Source organism: Tursiops truncatus, chromosome 13, assembly GCF_011762595.2.
Source record: "Tursiops truncatus isolate mTurTru1 chromosome 13, mTurTru1.mat.Y, whole genome shotgun sequence".
Taxonomy (NCBI): domain Eukaryota; kingdom Metazoa; phylum Chordata; class Mammalia; order Artiodactyla; family Delphinidae; genus Tursiops; species Tursiops truncatus.
In genome coordinates this window covers 55,510,389-55,524,031 of record NC_047046.1, presented here as the reverse complement: position 1 = coordinate 55,524,031, position 13,643 = coordinate 55,510,389, and positions in this window count along the sequence as shown.

The following is a 13,643-nucleotide window of genomic DNA, read 5'->3' as shown; positions in this document are numbered from 1 at the left end:
TTGACGCTAGTTTGGGAGCGGGGCCCACTGCGGCACTGACCAATGGCTAAGCAGGACTTGTAACGTGGCTCTGTCTCGCATTAATGGTCTCCCGGTAACCGCTGCCTGGTAACAGTGGGTGTGGGGTAACCTCCGGCAGCAATGGCCTAGTGGTAAGGGCTGGGCACTGCAGCGCACTATTACAAAATCATTGCCATCTGTTATATAGCTCTGTGTTACTAACCAAAAAGTGGCTTTCCCAGTTCTTTTCTTTTACACACGTTTTTCAAGGACATTCAATGAAACTGTGTGTAAATGCCATGAACTTGTAGTGCGCCTAGAAGAAGTAACAAATGAGCATTTCTCTTTTACTCAGTGTAAATCGTAAGTTTAAACTCTTGCTCATTCTGCCCGCCCTCTTTTGCTTTACTATGTCCACATGTGCAAGTTGGGAGAAACACATAAAGTGGACTGTTCATTAAGAAAAGGAAACCACAGCCCTTAAATCATGAATTTATGCAATTTTTGACTGTTTTTAACAAGCACAAAATGGTTCCCGGGAATTTTGCAAGTATAGATCATTTTAATTCGAGTCATTGTGGAGTCATAAAAGACTCTGTTCTTTAATTTTGTGCCTTCAAGTCAGCTACTTTGATTAAAAAATAATAAAGCAAGGGAGCCGTAGGGTCCTTACAGGTTCTCAGCGTTATCGTGGCTCCCTGATCTTCTGTGCTAATTCTCCTCATTAATATTAATAAAAGGCTGATAGGCCATTGCAAAGCATGATACGAAAAGCAGGCAATTAATTGCTTGTAGTATTTTTATGCTTATTTTGCACAATGAAAATAATGCCTCGGGACTATCAGCTAATCAATAATATCAACGGTGTTGAAAACAAGCGCCTTCAGTCTCTTTTTCATAAATCCCCCTTAAATCCGAGAAACATGAAAATCCAGTGAATATTCTTGAAAGCAACAGTTGGAAAAAAGTTTTATTTTACCTGGCACTCTTTTATTTGGGGAGAAAAATGCCATAGATATAGGCATTTCAAGTTGTCCAGTCATTAATGCACTCTAGGTGGTTTTGCCTTTTGTAGGGGAAACTGAAATTTAGAAGATGGGAACATATTGTAGGTTAGATAAGGCATTTGGGTGATTCCAGATCAACACTTTTGATTGATTTGATTAATCAACCAGTTTTATTGATTTTTAAAGTCTTTTTAATCAGTCACTTGATATTTCAAGGCCAAATGCACTACTTGTGAGTTGAGTTTTAAAAGTTTTATTCAGGTTAAAAATTGTAGCTTGAGGCTTCCCTTATTCCCTCCAGAGACTGGAGAAGAATGCTTCTGTTTCCAGTGTTCCTTCTTACTTGTTGAAATTATATAAAGTCTACTCTAATTGTGCCATTTAAAAAGACACACTAAATATATAAAATGATAAGTTTAATCCGACCTCATCCCTGACATGGCCGTGTTCTTTTCCACTTAGACCTCCTTTAGTGTTAGGACATTGGCTCCTGTGCCATGTCTAATAAGGCCAATCATTAGGTGTTTAATAAATTCAATTGCCTGTATATGTGTACATATATCATTTAGATGAAAATACATTGAATAAATAATTTCATGGAAATAATATTTTCTGAGAAAGCTAACTTTAAAAATAATTTATGCATTTAAAAATGATCAAAATAATAAATGGTCACAGACAACAAAGTTTGTATACATATCATTGTATTCAAAACAACTTGACTCAAAATTCTGACAAGAAATTAGTAGATAATGAAATAATCTAATCCAGCAAAATAATCTCCTTGGCATGGAATTTCTCCAAGTCACTCATATATCAATGATAGTAATCACTTCCACTTCCATTTAGTTCCTAAATGAGTAGAATCTCTATGGAGGTTGCCAGCCAAATTGTCAAAAGCAAAAACAAAAAAAAAAAAAAAGAAAAGAAGATATATACAACTCTAGCATAAGAATTGACAATAGGGCCTGCCAGTCCCTTTTGAACATGTTAATTTCAATTCTTAACTAAAATAACCAAGTAGAGCTACAGATGCTAGTGATGCAATATGCTGAAAAGGGCTATTTGCAAAGACCTAGGGTTGTAGCAAATAGCAAATTTTCTCATCATCAAAATAGTTTAGATTTACAAACTGCCCATCCAAAAATTGTTTATCTTTTATTTTGAAGAGCTATACTTCTAAGAAGTTACCATCAAGTAATTCATGGCATTGTAGATTTATAGCTTTGATTTGAAAGCTCGTGGTGTTTTGAAAATAAATCATTTGGATCAGAGTGGATTTAAGATCCCTTACAAAAACATAACATTATTAGTACATTAAATAATTCATCTCAATGAAAAATGGTAAAATTTAAAAACCTGTAGAAAGCAATGTTAGTGATGTGACTTTTTTATTTATTCATTTTATAATAACCAACTATTAAACACTATTCATTTATTTATATTATGCATTTTCCATAAACGTTGAGATACTTTAAAGCTAAACAACATTGAAAATTAAAAATATATACACTTCTAGTGTAATATGCTATATCCAGAAGCAAAAGAAAGCTCTCGAGAAGTTGTTACTGTCATTGGAAGCTTCATTTTGCTATAAAATTTCTAAGATCTAATTCCTAAGTTCCTTAGAAACTAAAGTAAAAAGGGAAACACATTATGATGCATAACTTTCATTTTCTTATAAAGTACAATTTGCAAATTAGTCCCCAGAAATAAATTTTTCTCTCAGAAACTCAACCAATTGACTAATCTTAGATGGCACTATTTCTCAGAATGGATTTTAAAACTGTAGAAATCGTCTTGCCTTTGTTATACACTCAAACAATTTTAAAGCTGAAAGTTATTTTGGAGTCCATCTTCAAGTACATGAACTTGATATTTTGTGAACAATTAAACTGAATCCATGAAATATAGATAATTTTTCTAAGAATACTCAACTGATCAGTCGTAGCAGCTCATTTGGAAACTACTGGCCTCAGATCTCCATTATATCCTACTTTATTCTCACTCATTTGGTTTCAAAACTTGATAGTGCAGCTCAGCCTCTCCTTCTACCCAGCCTGTTCTGGTTAATAAATCCCCACAGAGGATTTTATCTAATTGTGTCCCTTATTAGATTGGAGCATTATTTCCCTGTCTTTCTGCTAAACAGCCTCAATTCAGTTTCCCACAAAAGCTATTTTAATTTTTTTATTGATTTTAAATCTTGCCACTTTCTTCTTTTGATTACAGTAAAGCACACTGGTTAGACAGACTCTAGACACATGCTAGATAGCCCACCTGCTCCAGATTCAGATTTTTCCATTTACCACCATTACCACCATGGTCTCATCAGACAGGTGAAAGCTTTTATTTGAAAATCTATGTACCAATCTTATACGGAAAGATTTATTGCTTAAGATGAAATATTAGCATATATCTTAGATATACTAGAACTCAAAAGGATTTTATTGGTTCTTATGTCTCCAACTTCACTTTGACTGGAGAAAACCCAGTCTAGTGGTAATTCTACTAAGTTCAACAAAATGTTATGTTGTACTTATTATGTTTAAGGCCATCTACAGTGGAGAATAATAAAAAACAGTGATGGCCTATAACATCAAATAGAAAATAACTACAACGATGTAATATTTTGATATATGCCATAAAAAAGTTAGCAAATATTATGTGAATATAGAGATAGGGGCTGCTACTTATGCTAGAGGGAAATGTGATGATTTCAGGTGGGACATTTCTTTTTTTCTTTTTTTTTCTTTTTTTTGTGGTACGTGGGCCTCTCACTGTTGTGGCCTCTCCTGTTGCGGAGCACAGGCTCCGGACGCACAGGCTCAGCAGCCATGGCTCAGGGGCCCAGCCGCTCCAGAGCATGTGGGATCTTCCCGGACCGGGGTACGAACCCGTGTCCCCTGCATCGGCAGGCGAACTCTCAACCACTGCGCCACCACGGAAGCCCAAGGGACATTTCTTCAGACTACTATTTGCAGTGACTAAACTGACTATTACTATAAAATTGAGCTGAGGTACCATTTCTTCCAACTTCCAATCAAAGAGATTTTTTTTAAATGTCTCTTTCATAAAATATGAATTATTGTCTGGTAATACTCTCGGGCTTTTTGTTTGTTGTCTAATATTTTCTTTGTTTTTTTCCATATTGTTATTGCCTTATTAAGATTGCAGTTACTTGATGTGTATAACACAGCTTCAGGACGGACTGAGTATACTCTTAGTGGATAATATGTAAGAGCCAGTCTAGATTAGGGGTGCCTCACCTCTGTGGGCAAGATGGTATCATTCCTTTTTTAAAATGCAGTTAAAAGGAAATTTCAGGATATTTAAGCAATATTGACTGGTCAAAATGTTGCAATCATCTTTTACTCTTTCTCAAATGTGACACCAATGACACCTAGAGGATACCCATATTACCTTGGTCTTTGCCGTGATGGTCATATGTTTTAAGTGTCTTAAGAGACTTAGGCCCTTAACAATACTCATTCAATCAGGCACATGACCTAGCAGTTGCCTGGATGTAACTGAGCCTCTGCAAGGACCATCAGAAGAACCAGCAGAGGGAGGGAAAGAGATGGAGTTAGGAAAACCATTCTTGACTTTTCTATTATCTCCAGTGGAAATTCTAATGACATATGTTTTATTATCCTGTTTCATCTTTTTTCTAATGTTGAAAATGAGTTTCTTTCTAATGTGTGTAAAAGATATGAGAGTCCACAGAGCAAAATTCTGAGCAAGGGGACTTAAAGCTGCTGATTTGCAAGGCAGATACAGCCCTTCCACACAGGTCCTTGGTGAGTCTCCCTGAGGGAGAGCAGACTGTGGTCAGTATCAGTCAATCCCACCTCCCTCACGAAAGGAGACCATGGAAGACAGTCACTAGGAGGTGTTATATGCTTACACAAAATTTTTTCTGAATGTTTCTCTTTACACACACACACACACACACACACACACACACACACACTTCCAGAGAAAGTTTTACTTCTAAAATACAGAATTAAATTTTCCCTATGCAGGTATATTCACTTTAATCCCTCCTCTTGCCATCTTTTTCTATTAAATATAACAGGGTGTTTGGGAGAAGGTACCTTTGTGTATTTTGGTTTCCTAAAGCTTTCTTCATGACAAGCCATTCCAAAGAGTATCAAGAGAGTCCAGATGGGTAAATGAAAAGTTGGAAAGAACACAGCGGGGCAAAACCTTGATACCTTTCAATTTCCCCACTTCCACCATGAGAAAGCCCTATTGACCCTATGGAATACTCTGCATATAAAGTGAAAATGAGGGTTCTCATTTAATTATGAATTTAATGAACCAGTTTTTGAGAATGTAGTTTTTTGATGGTGTTGTGATCTGTTTAGAAAAAAAAAAAAAGTAGGGGTCATGAATTCCAAACAGAGGCACAAATGTTTGTCTTTTAAGAAAATATGCTATTGCCTTAACCCTGTTCCCCTCAGTGAGATTTTCTTGGAAAAGTCTTTGTAAATTTTGCTTACAGTGAGTTCTCCAGCATTAGGGTTTTACTGCACATCTAGCCTTCCCAAGATATCCACATCTCAAGCTGACCTTGACATCATTCAGGTGACGACACCCTTGATATCCATAAAAGAAAAGCTATACATGACTACACAGTTAACTTATATTCAAGTTTGGCTGTCCAAGTCTTAAAATGTTAGAGAGAAAAATATTCTGGATTCCACGTGTCTATCAAAATGGCTGGATTTCACACTTCTTTTCCACTTCAAGTCTGGCCCTGTTTAGGAAGAAAGGATAGTGCTTAAGACATACTACAGGTTCAGAATATTTGAAAGAATAAAACACTATAATTTCTAAATGTTAAAATACTATATATATATATATATATATATATATATATACTAAATATATATACTAAATATTTGGCCACAACGCATAAAATTTGCTTTTAATAAATTAAACTTTTTAGAAGTAGTTAAATATATTATTTATTCAGAGACCTTCCTATGTTTAAAATAACAAAATATGAATATATATCATTACAGCCTGCAATGAATAGAAGTAAGGTACCATAATGACAAAATCACCCAACCCTAAAGATACAGTAAGTCACTAATTATGACTTAATATGTTCCATAACCTCTAATACTCTAGAGCCATTTATTTCATAAATAGTTTTTAATACAGGAAAACTGTTGATTAATGTCAGAATTTTGTCCATAAGCTACAGTATAAAGTGTACTTGGGAATAGCTATCACCAAAAAAAAAAAAAACAAAAACTTACTACCAGCTAATTTCCCACCACAATGAAAAGAACACTTAGTGCATGTAGAATATGCAATAGCACCTTGTGCTACAATTACAAACTATGTCACTCTTGGCAAATCTACTGGGTATTCCATCTGGGATGCCAATAGAATCCTTGAGGTAGGACATCACAGTAAAGAACATAAAGCTTCCGTGGTTCCATCATTATTGTAGGTCAGCAGGAAAAGATCTTTGAACACAGATCTTAAAATTCCGCAGAGAATGAGTGGAGTGTAAAGGGTCAAAGTTATCTGATTAGTTCTTCTTTCTTGGGACAGCTTGTCAAAGGCCTACAACTGTTTCATACAAGTCTGAATTAGTACTGGCATACTCTCATAAAACAGGAAGGGATTCAATTAGCGTATGTATAAAAACATCCTCTTAGTGAAAGATGCAAATATATAAAAGTTATAGATTAAACATTGCAACTATAGTTAAACTCTTATTCTGTAGCTCGGTGCAAGGTAGTGTTTAATAAATGGCATAGGATTGGAGAAGTTATTTCAACTGGAATGACTTAAGGAGGTTTCATGAGAAAAGGTAAAATTTGATGTATATTTTAGGAAACAGAAATGACAAGTATGTCTCTGTGAAACCTGCATAGGTCCATGTGGGAGATGGCGGAAATGCATTCTAACCAGCAGTTCTTGTGTGAACAAGAATGTGGGTTGGAGAGCTAGTGTCTTTGGTGGAAATGTAAATAGGCCAAAAAAGCTTATGCAGAGGGTCCATTTTGAGGTGAAGAAAAAGAGACTTAAAAGATTGTTTTGCAATAATGGTGGAGGGCCATTAAAACTTTTTGATGAGAAAGAATCTCATCAGTGCTTTAGGAAGACTAACAGGTAAACTGGCTAATAATGGAAGGCAGGGCACAGGCTCAGTCCTCTGTGAATGAGACCACACTTGTTTGTACAAAAGTGTTGGTGACAGAAATTGAAAAAAGAAAGAGAAGATAATTTTAACAAACAGTAAGAGGCATAAGTAGAGCTCAGATTCATGGATGAAGGTACTGTAAAGTTGGGAGGCCTGTGTGAGTAAACTTTTATTTTCATGGTGCATAGTTGAGTTGTGGCTTAGAGAAGTATTCAGGTGACAATATAAACATCTCTGTCTTGGGGAGCTGATGTTTGGGGTGAATTATAAACTCTTCTCTCTTTGATATCTTTATTTTTAAACACTAATGAAATGATCTCGGTGCTGAAAAGAAAAACATTATTTGAGATGTTTGTTTGTTGGTTTGTTTAATGTGTTGGAACATGCCCTCAGCTGCATGGCACAGGGAGATCAGATCTGTGCTTTGTGACCACCTAGAGGGGTGGGATAGGGAGGGTGGGAGGGAGGGAGACGCAAGAGGGAAGAGATATGGGAACATATGTATATGTATAACTGATTCACTTTGTTATAAAGCAGAAACTAACACACCATTGTAAAGCAATTATACTTCAATAAAGATGTTAAAAAAAAAGATTTCACTGTTACTACAAACTAAGAAAGCATATCTTCACCATTTAGAAATCTTGTAACAGCAAGATCTGGACAGTTTATAAGAGTGCTAATAAAAGCAATTAGGAGATCAGGAAAAGAAACTGGCTATGTTCATGAATAAGGAGCAGAGGATGATGGGTATCATAACAAACATTTTGAATTTGCAGTGTTTTGAGTTATTTAGATTAAAATGTGCTCTATCATATTGAATATAGATTTTAATTCTATTATTGCATTTTTCATTCCTTCGCAATTCTCTCTTATCCATTTTGCTTACATCTAGTCCTGTTATATTTTTAATTTATATCTTTCTTTGCTACTTCCAAAAGCAGAGACAGTGCAGTAGGTCAGGAATTCTTAATGTGGGATCAGTAAGTCCCCTAGGGTCCCATCATTAGCTTCAGCGTGACAATTAAATATGCAAAATGATATGTGAGTGTTCAGTTTTCAGGGTAAAACTTTCTGAATATTATCAAAACACTCTTCATTTTCTTGCACTGATACACAGTTGTCCATATACTAGCTCACAAAATGAAAATGGGTTTTCACTTTTTTATGGAGCAGGCAGTACGATTTTGTTTCTGCAATTAGATAAATACTATTAGCAGTGAATTGTACTATGGCTCCTATAAGGGGAACAGCTAACTCTTAAATGCTCCCCTTAACTTTTCCCATTCTGAGTGTAGTCCAGTCCTACACACAGAGTTGGTGACTGTCTTTTGCTATAACACTGTTTTTCCCAAATCCTTCTCCCATTCACCTGGCTCATTATGCTAAGTATCTTACAAATTAGGTAACTGAGGTAGAAGTAAAGAAGCTCCTTTTTAAAAATACTTACTGCTTACATGGAAAGGGTATGAGCTTGTCCCTCTGGATGATTTCCACAAAGGCTTCTGCCATCTGCACTTGAGCATAACTAGAAAATAAATTTTGTGAGAGCAGACTTTTTTCTGCTTTGTTTTTCTGCTTTGTTCACTACTGTTTCTGCTTTGTTCACTACTGTTTCCCCAGCACTTAGGATAGTGCTTAAGACATACTACAGGTTCAGAATATTTGTAGAAGGGATGAATGAACATCTATGTACTTGAGACCCTTTGATAAGAACAGTCATTTTCAAATGCATTTCTTCTTCTCACTAACCTTTTACCTCCACTTCTGCCTTCCCTCCTCCTCAGCATCCTGGTTCCATCAGGTACTCACATTATTTCCTGGAGTTTTTACCTCTCCCTTCTTGCCAGCTTCTTAACATAAGCATGTGCATGTTCTCAGGTCTCATACTTAAAAATATAGAAAAACTGAGCACGTCTCTAGACCCATACATTTCCCTTAAAACTTTATTTTTCATCTCCCTTTTAAAGCCCAAAGTCTTTAGTTGTGAAATATCGTCCTTTCCACTTCTTAATATCCCATTTGCCTACCCCATTGAATTTCATTCTATTACCCCTGCTAATAAATCTACCATTTCCAATATTACCAGGTACCCCCTTGCTGTGAAATTAGAACTCGATTCTAGTTCTTATATTACTTGATTTCTGGGTAGCGTTTGGCACTCTTGACCCTCTCTTCCTTTTTCAAATACTTTCTTTCTTTAGCTCTGTGACATGTCTGATTTCTATCCCACTACTGTATATGACTGAACCTTAGTGATCTTATTTGTAAATTCCTTTTCCTCTGGATATTCTTAAAGGATTGTATCCTTCAAGGTTAAGCCCTGGACCCACCTTCTTCTCTGCATACTTTCCTTTGTCATTTTCAGCAATCTCTAAAGCTGAGCTTTAGATACATATTTCTAAGGCATATATGACCCCAACTTAAACTCATCCTCCTTCCCATGAACGTGCCCCTCCTCTTATGTTTTCTCTTTTAGTAAATAACATGATAATAACATGTTTTCTCTTTTAGTAAATAACATGGTATACAATAAATATATAACTCCACTCCCACTGCCAGCTTGCTATCATCCTTATCTAACAGCTCTTCATTTTTTTGTCTGGAGTACTTACTGCAAGAGGCTCTCAACTTGTGCCCATTCTTCCAGTCTTGACTCATTTCTATTCTTTTCGAATAGAAATTGAGTGATCTTTCTCTAAAACGCAAATAGAATAGAATTGAGTGATCTTTCTCTAAAACACAAATGCGGTCCTATTCCTTCCATGATTAAAAGCCTGCAATGGTTCGGTATTAAGTTTAAACTAATCAGGATGTACAAAACCATTCCTGATGTTGTGGTCTTTCCTTACCACTCTAGCCTCATCTCTTAATCCATCCACTTTGGACCAGATGGCCTAACACACTGATAATTTTTGGCACAGGGTCTCCTCTCTCTACCAACTCTGTACACTCACAAGATTATAACTCTTACTGGGCCATTACCTATTTTTCCTTTTCTCTTTGATTGGATAGTTCCTTCTCATACTTTATACTGCAACTTCAATTTTATCTCCTCTGGGAAGCCTACCAGATATCCTGATCTATATATGTGGAGCTAAGAGGTTCTGCCACCATTATACCCAGCTGCTTAGCATACGTCACTGTGCATAGTAACTGCCTATGTATAATACTTCTCAACATCCCCTAACAGTTTATACTGAATTTAAACAACATCTACTTTCTCTGTGTTTCTCTCTGTATTTATAGCCCCTAGTACAATGCCCAGAATATAATGAGTGTGCACTAAATATCACTTAGAGCAAGAATAAATGAAATTGTGTTTTTATTATTGTTGCAGTTGTTGAATGTGTAATAGTTAATGTGAAACTGATTATCCTCCAATCCTCATTCTGATTTCTTAAATGACAAGAGATCTGAAGAAAATTCACTGCATAGGAAATGTTATGTTGTTATCATGCCCCCTTCCCCGACCAAGTCATTCAATTCTTCTGGGTATTATAGTATCACAAATAAATATATTTAATCAAATACTTTCTGTGCATGAGACACAGCTAGTCAGTATGTGGTAAACAAGTTTGTTTCAATATAAAGTGGAGATACTGTTTCAGAGAAATGAATGCATTGATCTCAAATGGCAGAGTTAGTCTTCTTTTGTGAGAAGAATCTTTTAAATAAAACTACTTGAGCATTTGAAGGTGTCAGCACTTTGAAGATTCAAAGCCTCAATTATTCAGGTACCACAGAGCTGAGCATTGTATGTCTGCCAATGTCACATTTAAAAAACTCAGATGGCTAAGATACCATGTTCTGTTCAAGTCTTCTGATATTTGAAATTAAGAGAAGAGCCCTTTCATTTCAGCAACTCCTAAGGCTCTCCCAGTCTTCCTGCTGCTGCTGAAACTCAGCATTCATTAAATACTTGCTTGCAATTTGAATACATTGTTAATAGAGTGGACAGCTTCTGAGGTTGAATTTATACTCTAGGGCAGGGGGAAACTTTTGATATCTCTGATTGAGATTGGTTATTGAATCAGGGACCTGGTTTGGAGCCAGAAAAGTATTAGACAAATTATCCAAGAGGAGTGAAAAAAAATGCTTTTATCTTGTGCAGCATCTGAGGAAGCTACAACCATGTTTCAACATATGGCATTCAATCATGCATTGCCCTCGTCCCAGATGGGTTTGAGAACCTTTTCTTAAGAAGTCAATTGCAAATACTGATTTTCTACCAACATTATACAACACTGCTCTATATGATTCCCTGTGACATAAAGCTCCCGGCCCACTGGCTCTGAAGTAACAACCACCCACCTCAGGGCTATGCCACCTTTTGTTTGTCAGATAAATACTTGTATTTAAATTCCTAGTGCAATTTGCTTCAAATGGTAGACTTCCCCAACGTCAAAGAATCTGTCATTTGCATTGGTCTGAAATTGTCTGGAAATGACATTTGGATTGAATGATCATTGTGGGAGAAATTAATTTAAAATATTTGGGAGAAATAATGCATGAAAAGGGATCATCAATAATACTGACAAATGAAATTATAACCTCTACCTTTTGCACCCAGTTCCATGGATGATCCAGATTCATGTAGGTACTCAAATGGTAATTGTTTAGTCAAGAAGGGAAAAGATGTATCCAACCTACAACTTACTCAGATGATTCCTTCTAAAGCACCAATTCTCAAAAATGCCTAAATAAAATATTCAGGTTACCTGGCCCCACTACCATTCCCTTTTGACAGCATTTTGGTCATTTTTCCAATTCAGGATGTACTTTCCTACTTGAGCATTCTGCTCACTGTAACACCCAGCCCCACAGATGCCTCTGCCTGTGGTACACCTAATCTACCCTTTAAAAATCTGCTAGACTGACTCTTCTATGAGCACTTTTCTTACTATTCCAACCTACGATGATCTCGCTTGTCCCACATTTATATTACTTACCATCTGCCCCCATTTATTTAGCATTAAGGTATGCATTGCCTAGTGACATCTGTTCTATTTTTGGCTGATATTGCTATTGACCTTTTTATGTACATTTCTTATCTCCTTAACTGGATGGAATATTTCTTGAGGACAGGGTCATGAATTGAATCATAGATTTTTACACCTACAAGAAACTTTAGAGATCAATAGTCATTTCATAATTGAAAAGAAAAGAGTCTGGTAGAAGTTAAATAACTGATTTAAGGTCAAACAATAATTTAGTTAGATCAGAAATAGAGTTCCTAGCTTGAAATACACTGTTCTTGGCAGTGTGCTGCACTGTAACTTTCCCAACATATTAGAGTTGAAATGGGCAATAGTTATCCAACTTCCTCAATTTATAGAGTGGGAAACTGAAACTCAGAGAAGCTGTGAAATCGTGGCCAATGTCATATATTGAGTTAATTTTAGCATTCCTGGAACTACAAAACACAATTCTTTGTCCACTGACCTAAACTCTTTTCATCTTTTTGTATTCCACAAAATTCTGTGTACAGAATAAATACCTACTAAGCATCTGTTAAGCTTTATACATAAAAAAATATAAATGTCTCCAGTACAGAATCCTAGAATCTGACATTTCAATGGAAATGGAGAAATAATAAATTTCAAAGGTTATTTTTCCCCCTTCTCATTAATCTTTCTATGTAACTATATTTCACCTTTGGAGACCCAAGTTGTGTATAAAAATGGATAGATTTAGGTTTACCTCTTTTTGTAGAAAAAAATATGCCTTCCGCCATGTAAGATTTTCTGGAGTCAAATCCTTACCTTTTTGTGCATGGCAGATCTATTTTCCACAGAACTCTCAATGTGTTTAGGATTGAGTTAATGTTTCAATTTATCTTCACCCAATGTTTTCTCCTTAAGCGTGAAGAATTCTTATTTTCTGTATCTTATATGCAGAAAAATCCTTCACAAGAAATATTATAATCCTTTGCTTAGTGAAGTCTTTAGCATGTCAATGTACTCTGCAACCTGAAACACCTAAGTTTTTCAAGGTTTTCTTCATTATCATAAAATGAAAATTCAATCTCTGTAACTCTCAACAATCCAGAGATCTTCTCACCTTAATTTGATTCATGAATTTTGCTTTAGTTGATCCTTTTTCGCTAATAAAACTAGATACTGGATTTAGCAATTTACTGTGATCACGAAAACACATGGCATCTTATGGGAGGAAGCACTGCTGCTGATTCCTGGGTGGTTTTAACCAACTCATGAATGTCCCTGGAATTGTTCCTTCATCTGTCACAAACAAACAAACAAAAACAGACATTTTTGATTAAATGATCTCTGTCCATTCTCTCTCTTGATAAATTAACCAAGATGTTTGAAGACATGGATCTGCCTTCCTAACTGCTGAAATTTTTGAAAATTATATAAATGCTATTTTATAAAAATAAATTTCCAGAAATGAAAGTTACCATCAGAGTGGCAGAAGATATTAGGAATTCTTGGAAGATGCCAGATAAC